At 40.2% G+C, this 20,813-nt stretch overlaps 1 protein-coding gene across 1 annotated transcript in view; it reads right to left on the reverse strand.

Moving 5' to 3' along the window:
* The window catches only part of LOC147618513 (uncharacterized), a 114,510-nt gene extending 94,108 nt beyond the window's left edge, over positions 1–20,402 (reverse strand). Inside the window, exon 1 of the mRNA XM_086774969.1 lies at positions 20,119–20,402. The gene's annotated coding sequence lies outside the window, so the exon portion shown is untranslated. The remainder of the gene's footprint in view (positions 1–20,118) is intronic.
* Positions 20,403–20,813: the final 411 nt, after the last annotated feature.

Raw genomic sequence — 20,813 nt, forward strand, 5'->3', positions numbered from 1 at the left:
ATAAACCTGCTCACCTGTGAGACTGCAAACTGAATGTCCGGCCTCGTAATGCATACATAAATGAGGCAACCAACAGCTGTCTGATAGAGTGTGACATCAAAGTGATCTCCAGCATCATGAAGACTCAACTTCAAACCTGTCTCCATTGGAGTAGCAATAGGCTTGCAGTCTTCAAGGCCAAATCTCCGCAACAATGTCTCAATATACTTTGTCTGACACAAAGCAATACCTCCATCACACTGCTTAAATTGTATCCCCAAATAATGATGCAAATGCCCCAAATCTGACATCTCAAAAGAGGCATTCAAATCAGCCTTAAAATCAGCAATATGACTCTCATTTGGTCCTGTGAGCAGCATGTCATCGACATAGAGAGCAATGATTAGATGTACACCATCCACACGTTTAACATACAAAGTGCTTTCTGTTGGACTATTCTGAAACCCATGTGCAGTCAAATATGCATGTATTTTTTCATACCAAGCTCGTGGAGCTTGCTTTAAACCATATAAAGCCTTTTTTAACCTGCACACTTTGTTTTCCTGCCCTCTTTGAACAAAACCACGAGGCTGCGATACATACACCTCCTCATGCAAATCTCCATTTAAGAACGCAGTCTTTATGTCCAGCTGATGTACATTCCAACCATTATGAGCTGCCAATGCACAAATGCTACGAATGGTAGTCATACGACAAGTGGGAGCAAAGGTCTCATCAAAATCAATGCCCTTTTCTTGAGCATAACCCTTTGCAACAAGTCTAGCCTTATAGCGATCAACACTGCCATCTGGCTTTCGTTTCAACTTAAAAACCCACTTACATCCAATGGCCTTTTTACCAATAGGCAAATCACACAAAGACCATGTACCATTCTTCATTATAGCATCATATTCACTTTGCATTGCAGCCAACCAATTTTCTGAATTTTGTGCCTCATCAAATGAAAGAGGTTCTTCCTCTTCACACATACTAGACACAGCCAAAGCATAACAATCTGATGCATAAGAGGCATGCTGAAAACCTGAACGAGTACGACTAGGCATAGGTGTATCAATCTTACTATCACGCAAGGTTTGCACCAGCCATTTAGGCATACCTCTAGCCTGCTCATTTTCAGCCCTATCCTCATGAATTACATCCTGTAAATCTGCATCAGAAATAGGCTGATCTATGATGTCGTTTGAAATCTGCATAGGCTGAATATTTGCCTCATTAGGACTTACATTTGAATTCCCACCTGTAAACAGAGGCAACAATGTATCAAATACATCCCGTGAGCTCACACCTGTCTCTTTGGTACATGATAACAAAGGCTGCACAGCATCTTCTACAAAAACAACATCTCGACTAATCAAGATACGCTTTGACTGTGGATGATACAATCTGTAACCTTTGCTTTCAGCACTGTAACCAACAAAAATGCATTTGACAGCCTTATCATCCAATTTTCTGCGTTGTTGCATAGGCACTAAAGCATAGGCCAAGCAACCAAAGACACGCAAGTGACCAATAGAAGGCTTCCTGCCATGCCAAGCTTCATATGGAGTAATAGACTGCAAGGCCTTAGTGGGACACCTGTTGAGTACATATGCAGCACACATGACAGCCTCAAGCCAAAACGCATGTGGCAAAGCTTGGCTCTTGACCATACATCGTGCCATCTCCATAAGTGACCTGTTTTTCCTCTCAGCAACACCATTTTGCTGAGGGGTATATGGCACTGTACATTGGTGTTTTATCCCACGACTAGCCAGAAATGCATCAAACTCTTTAGACATGTACTCCCCCCCTCGATCAGTACGGAGGGTGCCCACAGTACAATTGGATACATTTTCAACCATAAGAAAAAACTGTTTGAAGCACAATAACACTTCGGACTTTGCCTTCAGTGGATATACCCATGCATGCCTTGAGGTGTTTTATCCCACGACTAGCCAGAAATGCATCAAACTCTTTAGACATGTACTCCCCCCCTCGATCAGTACGGAGGGTGCCCACAGTACAATTGGATACATTTTCAACCATAAGAAAAAACTGTTTGAAGCACAATAACACTTCGGACTTTGCCTTCAGTGGATATACCCATGCATGCCTTGAGTAATCATCAATGAAAGTCACGAAGTACAAGTGTTTACCAAATGACGGGGTTTGCATAGGCCCACATACATCACTATGTACAAGCTGCAATTTGTGAGTGGCCCGCATAGAACCATCCTTTGGAAACGCAGAACACTGCATTTTGCCCAAAATACAGCCTTCACAAACATGTTTCAATGGTGCCTCAAGAGGGGGCAATGAAGCAACCATATCAAATTTCTGCAAACGCAGCAAACTAGCAAAGTTCAGATGACCAAAACGAGCATGCCATAGTTTTGCATCTGAAACTGCCTTTTCATCAGAAACTGCATTTGCTGAATCTTCCACACACTTGTCATAAGAATTGAGCCTATACAGCCCACGAAACAAGGTTCCAGATGCAATAATCGTATCACCAAAAGTCAAATCATGAACAGTACATCTGTCATCCACAAATTTGACTACAAATCCAAGTCTAGCAAGCGCAGAGACAGACAATAGATTCTTCTTTATCCCTGGCACATACAAAGCATCTGAAAGTGTGAAAGCGCTGCCATTTGCAGCAGTAAGCATAATTTTTCCAACGCCCTTCACTGGGTAAGAAGCATTATTGGCACATATGACAGTATTCCCATTAGGGACAGCCTCAAGAGAAGTGAACATATCATGATGCGAGGTAATGTGCTTTGTAGCACCACTGTCAAAATACCAAACATGAGAGTCAACAGAAACTGCCAAACATGCATCATGTACAGATGGGTCATACTGGCAATACACGCTAAACGCCCATTCTGTATCCTGCACAACATTTGCAAAATCTACATTTGTAGAAGCATCCGCTATTGTGGCTGCATTTGACTCTTTCTTCTTTGCCTCTTTAGCCTTTAGCTTAGGGCAATTCTTAATGACATGATCATTTGCCTTACAATAGTTGCACCTGGTCTTTTTCTTGCCTTTATCAAGAGCCTTCTCAGACTTATTGTTACTACCTGTGGAAGGAGAAGAAGTTGCAGACCTACTAATAGGAGAAGAAACAGTGGAAGGGGCTGCCTTACCACTTCTTCTCTGCTTCTGCTGGGCAGCAATAAATGCTTGATCAACTGCACGCTGCCTGGCCCTGTTTTGCCTGGACTGCGCTTCTTGCAAGAGCTTGTTGACTAAAGTATCATACTTGACAGTATCAGGTCTGTCCTCATTAAGAAGTCTCCATGTGGAAGCAAAAGTCTGATATGTCTCAGGTAAAGCATCAAGAACAGTCTGCACAAGAGAATGATCAGGAATAATCTCACCTGCAGAAATCAACTGTTCTTTGAGATCTTTAATCTCAGCAAGAAAAACATTCATGTCATCATCTTCTTGCATAATCTTCAATTCTAGCTCTTTACGCAGGTAAGCGATTTTTGCCTCGTTACGACCTGCATACAAACCAGCTAGAATATCCCAAGCCTGTTTTGCTGTTTTAGCTGAACGAATATGTGGGGTGATGTTACGTTTGACAGAAAGTGCAATCAAGGCATGAGCCTGCGCATCTTTACCATCCCAACGAGCTTGTTCAGCAGTGGGTAAAACAGCACCAACAGTAGAGCTGCTAGAACTTGCAACATCCTCAACAGATCCTACATCCACAGAACCTGGACGTACATCCATACCCTGCACAATGTTCCACACTCCTTTTGCAACCAAAACATGCTGCATCATGTATGCCCAAAGTGGGTAGTTGCTGTCTCCATCCAGTTTGTCTTCAGCAGACAACATGCGAAATACATCATTGCTGTTATCAGCCATGGCCACTGACTGAAACTGATGCAAAAGCTGCCTGTAATGAAGCAAAGACTGAATAGAAAACAACTCGTGCTATGTAGCACGGTCCACAATAGAGTACGTATGCCTGTTTTGCAGAAAACTGCACTGTCGAAATTTCTGCAGAAAATGACGAAAACACCTGTGCAGAACTTGAAATGCAAAAACGGAGCCCGAAACGACCTCAGATGCAAAATCTGAGAACGCGAATCCCTACGAGCTGATTTGCAGAGTATAGGGACCTGCAAGCGCTCGTGAAAACTCACCTCAATCGGAGAACGTGAGTTGGAGGGTGCTGACGGTGTAGCCCTGGGAGCCGATGCCTGCTCTGATACCAATTGTTGGAATTAGGGTTGCAGGAAAGCACACAAAGCTTGGAGAAGAAGAAGCAAGAATGCACACAACACAAAGTGTATTAGATTGTGTCAATGTACAAAGATAAGTTAGCCCTAGAAGGATGGGCGTATATACAAGCCGGGGGAAAAAACCTCCTAAAGAGGGAAAAAGTGCCCCGGCGGTCCTAAGTGTGTTCACACACATCACTGCCTATATATATATGGCAACAAAAATACTCTATCAAAGATGAGGAAAGTCCAGGTGAGCAATAATTGAATTTACTCTTCTTTATATGAGAAAATATGAATTATTTTTTATTTCTGCTATTGTATTTTTCATTACAACTAAGAAGCAGAGTACTAGTAGTAGCAAAGGAGTAATCAAATCTGGTGAGCCAAGGAAGCTTTTGGAAGAGCAAAAGTCACCAGACCTACAGCTTTTTGAGTTTCTCCAAAAGTCCAATGCCCAAAAGGAGTATCCAACATTTCACAGGATGTTTAAAACTCCTTTCAAATTGAGTGACATTGTGGCTCAACACAAACACTTTTTGGAGGACCAGTTTGAGGTGTTTAGACAGATGACAGCTGATGGAAGGATTGTGAATAAGGATGAAGCTTTTGTGCATATCAAGGACTTATGCCAAAGTGATAAGCTGAGGTATCAATTGAACAGGAGATTTGATGTTCTACCTTGCTGCTTCAAGGGTATCTGCGATCTCCACAAGAGGGGTTGTAGGATATTGGAGGAGAGCTTTGCATTTGCCATTTATTTACATTATGTTGAGCTTGGTGTTTCTGAAAAGTCTGCTCAAGAACATGACTTGGAAGAATATGATGAAAAGGAGGAGGAGTTGGCAAGTGAGTAGAGTGAAGAACGTCAAGATGAGGAGCAAAGCATCAATCTAGAGGAGGAGAAGTCTGCTACTGCAGCACTTGATCTTATATCTCTGAAATCAGAGACTTTAAGAGATGCAGTTACAGTGGATAAAATTGAGCTTGATAGTTCCAGTTATGCTGTTCCCATCCTTCCATCATTCAAGATAGAAGGTAGAGAATATGTTTTCCTAAATGACATATTGTGCATTTTCAATCTAAGAGAGGACTATGCACTTGGCCTCATAGCTCAATCATGCAAGGTGGAAAAGGAAGTAATGATAGATGATGATCCCTTGTTGGACCTAGAAGACAAGTTCAATCTGCATTGGAACTTTCTACGTGTTTTAAGGAGGCAAGTAATTTTCAAGAGGTGGATGATGAAGTCTTTAAAGAGGTACAAGCCTGTATGAATCTCACTGGAAGCTCATCTCTGGCACATCATTCTGAGCAGACATCAGAACATAGTATCTCATTGTGGAAAGAGAACTTGCTTGAGCAGGATGAGAATATGAAGGTAATGGCATCTTATTTGTGTACTTTTGTGATATTTTAATCCGTGCTTTTGAGTTCTAGTGACCATTTAGGTAATCTAACAATATTGTCTACATGCAGTTAGATATTGAAGATGAAACCTTCCTCTTGAGGTCCAAAGGAAGCAGAGTTGCTGGCTTGGGTAAACTGTCAAGTCTTTCCCATTTCCTTGTTGCAGACTTACGTAATGCCAAATTATTAATATACCATGGGACAATGAGCAACAATGGGGAAGCAATAATTCTTTTTTTCAAGTGTATGTCAGAGTCCCTGGGTGGCCATTCCCTTTCATGGTCTGTAGACAAAGTTATATTGATAGAGCAGAGGTCTGCCTTACATATTTTTGGTTATTATTCCGGAAAACAGTGCTCTAGAGCAGGATATTTTTTATCATATACTGCCTATGCGCTCGCTGCTGGTGTAAAGAATCCTCTCAGTCTCGAGCCTTATGGCAAGCACAAACTTATACGGAACCGAGAGCCAGCACTATTGGGATCACCAAAGAAATTGGAGGAAGGAGAAAGTGCTCGAGAACCAACCTCACCAGAACAAGGAAGATCTCAGAGCACTGTGGTGTCATTGAAGAAAAAGAAGTCTCCAAGTAAAGTGAAAGGGAGGGTTCCCATTGGTAGACCTTGGGAGAAACCCTAAGGCAATTAGCTATAAGATAATTGTCATTGTATATTTAGCTTTAGAACAACAATTTATTTCTGCTGTATCTTTTGTATTCTGTATTTTCTATGCATCAAAATTTGAGAACTGTTTTCAATTATGCAGTACACAATTTTTACACTTGTATTCTTCTGCATCCACCACAAAGGAATTGTAAACACACATTCTGTATTTCTATGCATCAAAATTTGAGAAGTGTTTTCAATTATGAGATTATGAGATACACAACATTTACACTTGTATTCTATCCACCCATTTGTGATCTACAAAGACCTTTGATTTTCTTCATTCAGCATGTCTCTCTGTTGCATTCGAACTCTCCAAAATTTTCTGTCTTCTCTGCTTCTGAGCTACTTGAAAGGCTATCTTGACTTGAGATGCATTGACCTTTCTCTTTGTTTCGATCTTTTGAAGTACGCCTCGATAAAACCATTGAAACACTTCCTTTAAGCTGTTGCCTTTTTGTTTTCCTCCAAAATGTTGTGTATGTCTAAAGAAAGCATTACGGGCCATGTAGTGTGATTTTTCCATTCCTTGTGTAGACCAGATTGCAGGGCATCCATACTTTTTTACAAAGAATGGAAGATGGTTGTAGATAATATGTTGTTTGGACACAGAAAGAGTCTAGCATTAGAAAACACGAAAAATACAAATCATTTTGTTCTCAAAATTGAACAATTGGGTGGAAGTTAGTGTTGTCACCATGTAATGGGTTATGTTGCAGGTTGTCCATGCTTCCTTCATTGCCTTTCCAAAATTCTTAACCTCTTTCTGAAATGCCTGTTGATCATTTTTGTTCCAAGAAACTTTGTCACAATAAACAAATAGCTTGTCCAACAATTTCCACACCTCAGCCTTCACATCTCGTGCCATCCCATCTGCCTAATGATCTTTTACTGCATTGTGGACTTGCTTCCACACACTGTATTTTATTCTGGATACATATTGAGATTGTCTACCCCCTTTTCTTTTTGTATTTTGTGGACGTGATAAAAACCTTCGGGCCTTTACTCCACCAATGGATGGCTTGATAGGTACCTCTTTACCATTTGTAGATTTCTTAAGATCTTTTGTTATATGAACATCTCCACCATGTAGACCAATTTCTGATAATACCGCTTCCAATGCTTGTATTGCCTCTTTTCTTTTCACCTCAGGCCAAAGTTTCCAGGCAAATCCAATATATAGAAAAACAAGTTTCTCAATAATTCTACACAATGCATGCAATGTGCAAATGTGAACATTGCATAATGGAATATCAAGAACTGCTTTAAAATTTGGATCTTCCTTGTCCCTATTGGGTGCTCTTCTCCACCATTTGAAATCCAAGACATGGGCTGGTTGTTTACAATACAAGCAAGGAGATTTGGAGTTACCCCCTTTACTGATATTGTACATACACTTCAATGTCTTAAGATCACCTGCCATATGCCATTCTACTTGAAAATCACCTTTGCCTGGAACATGAGGATGACCCCCTAAAATTTGACTCCTTACAATTGAGGTTATATCTGTCTGGTTAAAAACCCAGTTAAGTGTTTCATGGTCCTCTGTCTTCACCTGCCATTACAATAGAATGATATATGGTAGAAGTTTATTTAAAAATATACATGTATATTCAACAAATACTAACACCAAAATAAGAAAATCCATACCTCAAATGATCCCAACCACCATACATGTTTTTCTGATTGAACGCTAAAGTACTTTGAATTGGTCTTTGTGATTGATGGATCAAGTGCCCGATTCATCAAGGTAATAGTCACTCTTTCTATCTTCTTTTCCTTTACAATTTCACATTCGTCAAGCTTAACAACAAACTTTAAAACTCCTTTACATTCCTCAAGTGTGATGTTATAAAACTCCACCATTCTTCTCTGTAATTGTTGCAGCTCCACAAAAATATTATTCAAAGGATCATATACAGTCCTTCCTTTGGCCCCTTCATATACATTTTCAATATGTAAATATTGTCCAATGAAGTCATCTATTTCCTGATTTAGAAGACCTCTTTGGCGCCACACTGCTGCTGGGGTGGGTAACAATACACGTTTTATCCGACAATCTTTGAGAGTAAAAGAAACAATGTTAAAGATTGAAGCATATCCTTTTCTACTCACCCCACTCATATCTAGGGCTTCTTGAATTTTTTCGACATCAACTCTACTTTCTGATATAAACTTTTTGACAGCATCACATTTCACCCTTTTGAACTTTTTTTCATCTATCAAGCTCTGCATGACAACTTTAGAGACTAAACCTTTTATTTGCTTCACTAGAACAAGATTGGAATTTTCATTTACTTCACCAAGCCTTAAAATTTCCCTACAGTAAGAAAGAAACACATCTACAATTATACAATGAGACAATTATAACTCACCTTTAAAAGTTCATTGATTTACATTGAAATTTTTTGGAACTTCTTCATTCGTTTAAACAATTTGGATGCTCATCAATGGAAGTTAACAATAAGATATCATCATACCTTGCTTTTTGAATTCTGTGCTTACATCTTCCAGAGCCAGCCTTCAACTCTGCAATGTTCCGGATTTTTCTATTCCGTAGTCTCTCTCCTAATACAGTGCCTTTTCTCCTCGCTTTCAGTAGCATTGCCTTTGTCTTTTTATGTTCTTCCTTCTCATTTTCTAGAAGTTGCTTCAATGCCACACACTCTATCTTATCTTGCCTTCTGCTTGCCTCCTCTCGTAGATATAAATTCTTGTACATATTTGCATTAGCACATTGAGCTGAGACGTATCCATACAATCCATTAACTACAAACTTCAATAGAGTTGTTGGATTAGAGAATGGAGGTGTTGAATTTCTAATGATGCATGTTGGATAGATGCCTCCGTCACACCACAAGTCTATATGCTGCAAACCTCCTTTTCGCAGCATGTCTCTTTGCTCAGTGCATAGATGCAAACTCTTTTGGCGCTTCAATATCGGTGCATACTGTTGTTCCAAGTTGACATGGAAATGATGAAGTCGTTTCCTACTGGTTTCTCCTTCTGCCATGTTTCGCAACAATGCGATGTATTCTTTCTTACTATATATTGTTTTGTTTGAGAGTTGAAGAAGGCGCTAAACATTTTTAAATTCGAAATGAGAGATTAGTTATGTAATACTGACAAAAGAATCGTTCATGCGTGTGAGCCAAACCTATGAAAAAGGTATCTTCTCAAAGCTTTTAATGATAAGACCTCGTTGTTTGTGAGCAACAGTATATTTATTGCCTCAAATTGATGGTTTTGGACCTGTTGTGACTATTTTACGTAGTTTAAGAGCAAGATAAATAAGAAAATAGTGAATTTCTTACAGGGCCCCAAAATGAGCTCCGAGTTCTTCTAATCCCCCGCAGTGTATCAAGCCCAAATTCCAGGGATGTGGCTCCTCTTCCCATCCGGAGCTACTTTCGCTATCGCAAAGAATGGAAAAGGGATGCATAGTAAGGTGCCGCCCTAAAACGGTGAAAAATAGCAACTAGCGTCCCTTCTAGTGGGTATTTTTTCTTCTTTTCCTTGAATTTTTCTTATTTTCTCGGCTTTTTTTGTTGGATTTTTTAGCCTTTTTCGAATGAATGACTGTTTTCGTGACCAATTAGCAAAATGGATTTGTGAACTATACGGAATCATTATTCACTAGAATGGGATGATTAACTAATCTATGTAATCCTTTTTTGGGAGATTAGAATCCACTAGGAATGCAATAAGTATTCATGATCGATTAGCTTCAAATATAGCTATGAAATCTCTACATGCATTCAGTATAACTAAACCATTCAGAATTTAGCGTGTTATCAGTCCTTCAAAATATCTTTGCATCTTTAAAAAAAATTTGTGGAATGGAATGCCACTTGGATGAATTCCTCATGTTTCATATGTTCCCAATTGGTTACGAAACCACAAATCCATTTGGAATTGATATAACTTTAATTGGTCCTTCTCGCCATTATTTTCATTGTGTCATCGTACAAAGGATTAGTATTCACCAACAATAAATGGCCCTCCTTTACGACGAATAATAGATCTAAATGTGTTTTTTCTAAATCAATAATAGCCCTTCCGTGTCTAAATCCATATGAATATCTTTCATAATATGGAGTGGGGGGTCCCTAATAGCCTGAATGTGTGCTTGTACTCGGTAATCTTTGCAAAATGATTTCTTTTCCTTTCTAGAATAATACTTTCTCCTTTTCTTTTCCATTTTATATGGTAGAGCGGCACATAATACACATTCTTTCTTTGATGTTTGAAATCTATGTATCCATTCGGGAACCAATGGAATAATAGCAAATTGTTCAAGTGGACTGCAAGCCATGATAAATTAAAGGGTTTTATAAAAATGTGTTGAGCATTGGTTCTTGGTAATCATGGTTGTTTAAGAAGTGAAGGGAGGGTGAGTAACCCCATATACCACTATAGCGACAAGTGACCAAAGAATGATGTAGGTTCGGTTGAAAGGAAGAACCCGCCAGCCCTGAACAAGGGAAAAGAATTCCCGTAGGTATATGATCTAATGTGCACTTTCCGCATCTTATAGGACTTGAACTTGTGACCTTCAACTGAGAAGGTTTTTGCTCTATCTGAGCTAAGGATGTTATGCATTACAAACACTTCTAGTAGAGAGAATGATAGAACCGAAAGTTATGGGTTTTTCAGTGTGGTCAATGTGGCAATAATGACCAAAAGGAGGGTGGAATCTCCCTCACAAGTTCCCCTTGTGGCCCTTCCTTCCCCGGGGTCCACTCCCTCTCCTGGAGTTTGAAGAGAGGAAAATGGTTTGCTTTTTAGGTAAAACTTGCTTACCTTAAAGTTGTTCTATTTTGAAGGGCATGAAAAATGCATTGGCTAGCATTTCTTGGATAAGGCTCTTGCATTCTTCAAGATCATCAGGATTCATTCCAGGGTGAGAGGCTTTGGTTGGAGTGGCGCCTTCTTTAAGTGGTAGCTCGACTTCAAATTTTGATCTCTCCCATCTGGCAAGGGGGTCTTCGGAGCAAAGGGTTAGATACATTTTATGCATAGCATCTATTTCTGCAGCATACCTTTGCCTTTCAGTATTGACATTAGGAATTTTTTGAGGTCATTTTTGGGCCTTGTAAGGAAGTTTGACCGGAATCTTCCCTCCAAAAAGGGGACACCGGATAAAATTTTTGCAAATGAACTCCAAATTTATCGGACCTCACATATTTAGATTCTACTCTTCAAAAGCTATCCATTGATATATAACACGATAGGGTTCGGAGAAGGGACAAGATAGATACCTAGAAGATTCCTTTTTGCCTGGGGAAGATTCACGTAACACGATAGGGTTCGGAGAAGGGACAAGATAGATACCTAGAAGATTCCTTTTTGCCTGGGAAAGATTCACGTTACGTGAATCTTCCCCAGTAACGTGAATCTTCCCCAGGCAAAAAGGAATCTTCTAGGTATCTATCTTGTCCCTTCTCCGAACCCTATCGTGTTATATATCAATGGATAGCTTTTGAAGAGTAGAATCTAAATATGTGAGATCCGATAAATTTGGAGTTCGTTTGTAAAAATTTTATCCGGTGCCCCTTTTTGGAGGGAATATTCCAATCAAACTTCCTTACAAGGCCCAAAAATGACCTCAAAAAATTCCTAATGAGAGAACACCTCTGTAGAATCCTCTTTGTTTGCTGGTAGCTCAACTATCTTCTCGATAGGACTGCTTGTAAGGGCGGCTACTCCTTTTATCTTCAGATCTTCATAATGTCCCTTTTTAATCTTGATTCTAAAGATGTTTCTTTTGGGATACACTACATGCATTTCGAAGGTGTGCAGAAAGTCGGTGCCGATCATGATATCACAGTCATGCTTCTCATGGACATACAATCCGATGGGAACTACTAGATTGTTGATTAAGATATCCGTGACAAATGTCTCTATGATTAGCCCTTTAGTGTCATTTGCATAAGTGACATCTATTCTGCAATTGTTCATCCTTTTGGTTTGAATGAACCCTGGCTTGATTAGGCTTATTATGGCACCAACAGTGTCGGTGAACATGTCGAGGGGGAGGAAAGAAGATTGATTGTTGGCAATCTCTATTTTGATCCTTGTTTTCATAATTATTTGATCAAGAGAGATACTGACCATCTTGATACTGGTTTCAAAGGAATTGGCCTTGGCTAGTGCTTTTGAGCATTGAATTTGTAGTAGCTCCATTTTGGCCAAGATTTCACCATTCTTTTCTAGTAGACAGTCGAGGTCTTCTTATTGTGTGGCAAGTGCCTTTTTGTACTTTTCAAGTTCTTCTTTCAGCTGCATATTATCATGGATAGATGATTGATTATCCATTATGGCTTGGTTGTAGTATTAGGTCACTTGTCTCAGTTCTTCTGATTGTTCAGCTAATTCTACTTTTAGTTTTGTTACTTCTTCCATGTTGCTCTGGAATTTACCTTTTGCCTTGACTGGCAGTCTGGGTTGAGATTCATCTCTGCTCCAAGAAAATCCCTTGGTTATTTCTGCTACTTGTTGTAGGAGGTTGAGATGATTCTTCTTCTCTTTAGAACATTTCTCTTCCTCTGAGTCCTCTAATTGTTGGTAGTTCTTCAAGCTATTTGTACTGTTGTTTTGAAGATCGGTTGTTGTAGAAGAATTCTTCTTCTTCATTGTAGTCGGGTGTTTATTATTTCCACCATGCTTTCGTGCAGAGGGTGTCCACTAGTGCTTCCCTGCTGGTACTCCTTTTGCTTCCCTGCTGGTACTCCTTTTGCTCTTGCAGTGTCCACGAGTCCTTCCCTACTGGTACTCCTTTTGCTTGCAATGTCCACCAGTCCTTCCCTGTTGATGCAAGCAATTTGCTTCCATTTTTGCATTTCAGAACCAAGAAACCGAGGTTTAGTTCTGAAAGCGTTAATTCTGAAAAACTTCACTAGTTATTCTCCGAAGTCGGTGGAGGATTCTTCTTTTGTAGACGACGGTGGAGGACTTGGTTCTTCTTCTAAGCCTGAGAAGTCCATGTAGACTTCCATGGAGATATCTCACAGCAAGTTCTGAGAAGCAATTCATACTCTACATTTTTTGCGAGAATAGCCTTTACCTTCCTTTTACTTGCCTTAGGGCAATCTTTGGCATAGTGGCCTTCCTTGCCATAGAGAAAGCATGCATCACCTGTATTTACAACTTTCTTTCTAAAGACTCTTCTAAATGGTTTTCTTTTGAAAAACCTTTTGTGTCCTTTGGAGGCTTTGTGTTTTGCCTTATTTGACTTCTTACAAGAGGAGTTTTCTGTTCCAAACTTGCATCCATAGTTTCTAGATTCATTCCAAGTATCACAAAGCTTTACTGGAAGGTTTTCTCTTTCATTATAACTCTTCATTATTTTTGATGCCCTTTTATCTCTGCACATTTGTTGGAGAGTGAGGAGGATGTTCCTATGAACTTCTCCAAATGTCATGTTCTGAAGATACTCATCTATGTTACTTGCTTCATCTTCTATGGTTTGAAGATCTTTTACAACCTTTTCTGATAACTCTTTTGGATAAGAGCTTATGTTAAAGTGCTTGGCTGAGGGATCATTCCATAGCTACCCTTGGTAGATCAAGTGTTGAATATTATCCCAATATTCGTTGATTCTTGTTAGATCACAGCACTTCATTCCCCAGAACTGATTTTTATAATGTTCCTTCTCATCAATTGCTTCTCCAAAAAATTACCTGAGTAGAAGCTTTTCAAGAGAGGCTATCCCTTTTCCCATCTCTATGGTTTGTGTTTCTATAGGAAGCTGATACCACCATGTTCTCAAATTTCCTTCAAAGAAGGTGAGTAGGGTCAGCATCACCTGATTTGGATCTTTCTGATCGATGGAGGTTTTTTTAATTTGATAGCGTTTTTGATTTGGTCGAATTGGTAAACGCAACAGACTTTGAATCTGCTCCAGGTTGTCGGTTTGAAAATCGGATGCGGGTACGAACATGTATGAATTGATTTCAAGAGGGCGGGCACCTTCTAAATTTGAAGGGGCGTGGAGCTAGCCTTGGGGGGGTGGGTATAACTCAATGGGTCAGAGTGTTAGATTGTGAATTTGAAAACACAAGTTTGAATCCCATTACTTGCCAAAGACACGTCATCCCAAGCCTCTACCACCCTCTTGTTGAGTATAGAAATGTACCTTTCAGATTCTATACTTACGACCTATAGTGTTCTTGCCTAAAATATTAAGATTAGTGTCTATGAAACGTTTTCTACGTCTGAGATCTTTCCATCCATTAACCAAGAAGCTCGGATCTGATGCTCATTGGTGATTCACACGGGGGACTTTGGCAGGATTCTAGCTCCCGCTTCGGGGAGTAATGCCATGGAGCCACGAGGGTCGAGAGGGTAGGATGATGAATCTCAATTACCGCCCTTACCTATGGGGACTGCGATATGGCATAGGACCATGACGAGTATGTCGACTGGGTCCCTTGCCTAGTAAACTTGATGCCATACCACCAAGCCAATTTAAATGGTTCGAGCCCGCTCGCCCTTTAGAGCTACTGCTAATAATCACTTCTTTTTGCTCTTGACCTGTACGACAGCTATAAGGAGATGATACTTAACCCCGAGCATGCCAATACTTAACCCCGAGCACACCAAGGGCCTGCCTGAGCCTCCCCCTTGCCAGGGTTTCATGATAGATCTTAGGTGCCTTTAGTCGTTTTCCCTGGGCTATGAAGACCGATGATTCTTAAGTGTTTTGCTTGGCAAAGACACAGAGAATCAATATTCAAGAGCTTTCTTTTCTAACTCAAGAATCAGCTTTAGGAATCTCTACGTCTCACCACATCATCTTTTCTGTGTTTCTGAAATCTCTGATAGTAGCAGTATTAATAGATAGCGGTAGCTTCCCTATACTATGGGCAACTTGGTTGTAGCTCCTCGGGTTGGTTTTTGGAGTTGTTTCATTACCCACTTTTGAGGTGGTCTAGCCCTGAGTTAATTAACCAAGGTAAATGTTACGAGTTTCACGATGATATGACAAGGCTACCTTGCTCTCCTGGACCCAGACTCTCAGTCTGGATTCAAGCCCATCGTGCTACCAAACTACGTCAAGAGTCCTCGGCTTTGAACCCTGGTTGATAGCCATTCCGGGTTCCTTAACTCTAATATCGTTTGAATCGTAAATATCATTTTGTGCCTTTGACCCTCACTATGTCTACCTATATCTGCCTCCCAAGTAGCGTGTTTGAGATCCTGATGCCCACTATGTACTTGCTTCCAAGTAAGTGGGTAGGTTTGATGTCCACGTGCTTAATATCCACCCAGCATAGAGGTCCCTTGATTACAAGAGCCAGGCTTTTTCCACTAATGCTAATTAAAGGAGTTACTTTCTGCCCCCCTCACTCCAGACCCTTCTGCTTAAACCAATCCGTGTCCATTAAACATGTTTTGCGTCTGCATCCAGAAAGTAAAGTCCAACGAGATTTGGCAGGTTCTGCCAGGCGGGCATCCACTACTGGCTTTGACCCCAATGCATCTTACCTAACAAAGGTGTAATTAGTTTTGCTGGAATCCGTGCCAATCAAAGGGAAAGGGGAAGAGGCTGACAAGCAAAAATCCAGTATCAAAGGGAAAGGGGAAGGGGCTGACAAGTTCGTCGAATATAATGACAAGCTTGTACAAAGGTCTAACTATCTTAGCATAGAATAATATATACTGTTAATAGTAGCCAACATGACCCATAAATCTTTGAACTCCCTTGTAGTTTGTGGTCAATAGAAAGTCCAAAATGACTTTGATTTTTCCCTCATCTGTAGAATTACCATTTTTGGACACTATATGTCCCAAGATCACTCCATGCCTGACCCAAAATTGGCATTTGAAAGGGTTCAATGATATGCGATAAAGCCTACACCTTTTAAAGATCTTTCTTAAACATGCTAATATGTTCTTTCTAGGATGAGTTAATGCATAAGTCATCTAAGAAAGCTTCAACAAACTCTCTTAAGAATTCCTTAAAGGTAGTGTTCATCACCCTTTGGCACACGGCTAGTGCGTTGGTTAGGCCAAATGTCATAACACAATAAGCATACACCCCACCTTCTGTAACAAATGTTGTTTTAGCTTACTCCTCAGGTGCAATGGAAATCTGATTATACCATGAGTAACCATGTAAAAATCTATAAGATTCCTTTCCTACAACTCCCTCTAGCACATGTTTAGAAGAAGGCAAGGGGTAGTGATCCTTGCAGGTGGCAGCATTCACCTTCTTGAGATCCACACACACTCTAAGTTTTTCATTTTTCTTAGGCACAATTACAATAGGTGAAACCCACTCTGAGTGTGCAATCTCATAAATGAATCCATATTCAATAAGCTTGTAAATTTCTTCCTTGATAATTTTGGCCTATTATTTAGGATTCATTGGATAGGGTCGTTGCTAAACTAGTCCAACATTTGGTACCATTGGGATGGTGTGTTATACAACACTAGTAGGCACTCCCTTCATGTCATGATAAGTCCATGCAAAGTAGTCTCTATAATCCTTGAGGAGAGCTACAAGTTCAGCCTCCTTGGCCTTATTTAAGTCCTTGGCTATGTAGACAGGCTTAGGATCTTCTCCTAGTTCAACCAAGTCTACTTCCTTAACATCTACATGCCCATCATAGACTCCTCCACTTTCACTTGTGGGGTTACATTTGGCATTATCAAACACTAATTTGTGTTCCCCTATGGTGTATGACTTGTAATGCTCAGGTGTTAGGTGCAAATCATGTTCATTTTCCTTTCCTTTGTCAGTTGCTTCAATTGTAGCCTTAGTCTTTTATTCCTTCTATGAGATTTCATGATTTTGTATCCTCCTGGTTGAGCAACTCAATTTTGGTTCATTAGAGACTTTCGTCTTAGCTATATCAATTGGGGGTGGCCTACAATACTTGACCTTTTGTAACTCCTCCTGCCAATTGTCTATAAAGTTTCGATGTAAGTCTACTACACCGATGTACTAGAGGCTAGAGCCATTGGGTGGTAGTTGTTCTATCTTGCAACCTTTTATGATGATTCGATGCATAGCATAATTTACATCTCCACCATCTTCGGAGATGCTCCTTGGTGTTTTAAATAACTTCATCACTTTCTTCAAATTGGGAATCCGTATCAGATTCAGAGCTACTCGTTGCAGTTTCTTTTGATGTTGTCAGCTCCATTTTTCTTGTGGTAACTCAGGAGTTGGTGCCACTTTCAGTCTCTCTGTTTCAGAATCCTCACCACTATTGGTGCTTGAGCTTGATTCATCCCATGTGGACTCAAGTTCACTATAACTAATCCCCTCAGTATCAAAAGGTAGAGCACAAATCATTCGTAGGGGCATAACCTTAGGGAGGTCCTCACCATCAGCAGGTGTAACCCATGTAGATCCTCTAGCTCCCCATCTATTGAATGTAGCCATCGGTGGCTTCTCTACAAGTATACCACTACTCATTGGATGTACGTGACCAGTGACGAGGTCTACTCTAAGGATTAAGTCATCAAATTGTAGGTAGACATGGTTTTTGGACCAATCATGGACCATTTTAGCTTCACGCATAAATGGTCTTCGTGGGATCATTTCATTAGAATCATGATGCTTGGAATTGACTCTTATCTTATAATGAAATAATTGGTTTAAGATACAAATGTTCTTTCTCCCAATGAAACTTTAGGCTCGGGGATAAATACCAAACTACCATGCATGTTGTATATACACGCGTCGGGCTATACGCAGTCCCCCAAACCCCCCCCCCCCCTTTTTTTTCCATTTATCTCAAAGCCCAACACATGTACATATGACATGTGGGGTGGTTCCATAAATATCACAACCCTATTAACTTTCCTTGTTTGATTACATAGACCTCATGTCACCAATGCGTGAGAAAGTGATGATTGACCACCTAATGTGACTTTGTTCTTTTGTTTCATGTTTATCGTGCTTAGTTCCATGTGGACAAAAGAGAGTGTGTTAGTAGACAAGACCAAAAGGGGAAGTTGTGAGGGTTTAAATATTTTTTTGGATTAGAGCATAATAATTTACTAGAGTAAGCCTACAAGCAAGACAAATAGGGTCCAAAAAACTAGGCAATTGGCCTATTCCAGTTTGAATCATCTTAATTGGGCTTTGAGTCTTTAAACTTTAGTGAAAGAGGTAAAAGAAATTGAAGAGTGGAAAGGAACATACAAACACATTACAATTGTAAAGAAAAGTGCAAAGGTTGAATTATTATAGTTGAAAGAGGCTACCTTCTTAGATGAATATTCTCTTTTGGTCTACTACACTTGTTAGTGCACAGCATCCTCCATTAAGTTATTTCATAAAACTCAATAGGTTTCACTTATGAAAGAAGCGCAATGTTAAACGTCTTTAGATGTGGTCTTTAATCTCAATCGAAATTGGGGCTGGGAAATAGTTAGGAGTGATGGGTGAACTATTCTTTTTTAGATTTGCAATATGGGGTGAAAATTAACCAAATCAATTATTCTTCTACTCTATCAAATTAGCAAAAGAGTGGGTGTGCAAAATAAACCGAGGTGTTTCAATCACAACTGCTAAATTCGAAAAATACCTGTAAATTTGTACACTTAAGGTCTCTGAGTTTTCGAATGCCTTCACTTTTCTAAAAATTAGTAAGAATTGCCTCCAATTCCTAGAGGTGAAGTTTTTTCAACACTTTTTTTTTTTGGGGCACATTGGAGAAGATTAGACTGTTCTTCTGTATCAAATTAGCAAAAAGGGTTGGAGTGAAGATCATAAAATGATGTTAATGATAAGATGAAGATTATACAGTGATGTTAATGATAAGATGAAGGTATGTGAGAGATCTTATGATGAGGGAGGGCTGGTTTAGGAGACAATGTAGAGGGGGAGGCGAGAGGTGGAGAGGCGGGAAGGTGAGTGAGAGTGACGGAGTTGGAAGTAAGGAATGCTACTGTGGATCAAGGGGTCTGATGTGTGCTCGACACAAGCTGTGTCCGTGACCATGGGGGTGGCAGAACCACTAGGGGAACGTGAATGTGCTGTTTTAGCTGCAATTACATTGCCATACACATACATGCAGGGCGAATAATAATTACCATTATAATTATCACTGTAATCGCTTGTATTATAGATCGGCCCCGATTTAACCCTCTTGCATGGCGGCGACCTATTAGTCGACTGATCTGACGATACACCACTAATCTTGGGGTTAATCGCGTGCGGTTTAGAGGATGATGGGTGCTTAGCTCCTTGGCTTTTCTTGAATCTCCGCCAGAAGAAGAGCGAGTTTTTCCACCATGACGACGCCGGCCGCCTCGTCGACTGCGCTAGATCGTCCAACGTCAGAACTCCAACTTGCGAGGCATGTACGCTAGATGGCCTTGACTTTGCTGCCGACCCCATGATCCAGCTCTGGCTTCCCTCAGAACCTGCAATCAATCTTCTTAATTAATTAATTAACCTAAGTAGTATAAAATGTAACCTAATTATCGGGAAAATTAACCTAAGTACAGCTATACTAATTAGGAGAACGAGAAACGAATCACCGTGCTGTTAGATGCTTTCCCCTTAATATTAGATCCAGTAGTATGCACTCGATCTCGTCGTTCATCTACACAGCAATTAGTAGCAATGCCAATAGTCAGTAGCTTAAATATCACTAATTCGCTGTCATATCATAATAAGCTCATTTAATATATACAACAACAAACAGCTAATCTAGATACAGCTACCTCAATTTACCTTCTAGAGCTAGGCTAGTAGGGCTAAGCAGGGCTAAAATTGAAAGAAAGATTTGCTGCAAAAGGGATGTGAGCAATGAGTGATAATGGAGAGGCGTTGCCACTGCTCATCAACAGAATTATACCTTTGTAAATGGGGTAACTTGTAAATGGGGTGCGAGTGGGAGCTCAACTGTTATCCAGGTAGAGTTGCTCTGCAGATCACGGCCTGGGCGTGCCTGGACAAAGCGTATCAGACAGCAGGTACACGGACAAAGAGGATGGGTAGAAAGAAGAAAAGTGTTGTTGGGTGACACAAAAGAGGAGCAAGCGCATGCTTGTGGGAACGGCCCACTCTGCCATTAGTCTGCTTGCTGCCTTACAAGCATGTGTTAACCTGACTCTCTTGAGAGAGAGAGAGAGAGAGAGAGGAAGAGAGTATGTTCTTCCACACGTAAGTTTGCAACCTTAAACTTCAATGTCACAATGATAACACTTGTCTATTGGTATGTCTCGGACTTCTTCATTTATGTCCTCTACATGTCAAGAAAGAATGCTTTCATTGTGTGTGTGTAAGAGAGAGAGAGAGAGAGAGAGAGAGAGAGAGAGTCTACACAACTGTATAGTGTAAATATAACACCGACACATAGAGACAGAGAGATCTACACAACTGTATAGTGTAAATATAAGAGAGAGAGAGAGAGAGATAGAGACATAGAGAGAGAGAGAGAGAGAGAGATAATGTGTCCTTCACACCTAAGTTTGCAACCTTACACTTCAATGTCACAATAAATAACACTAGTCTATTGGTATGTCTCAGACTTCTTCATTTATGTCCTCT

This window comes from Cibotium barometz, chromosome 35, assembly GCF_041138505.1.
Source record: "Cibotium barometz isolate CiBa-2024 chromosome 35, ASM4113850v1, whole genome shotgun sequence".
NCBI lineage: Eukaryota > Viridiplantae > Streptophyta > Polypodiopsida > Cyatheales > Cibotiaceae > Cibotium > Cibotium barometz.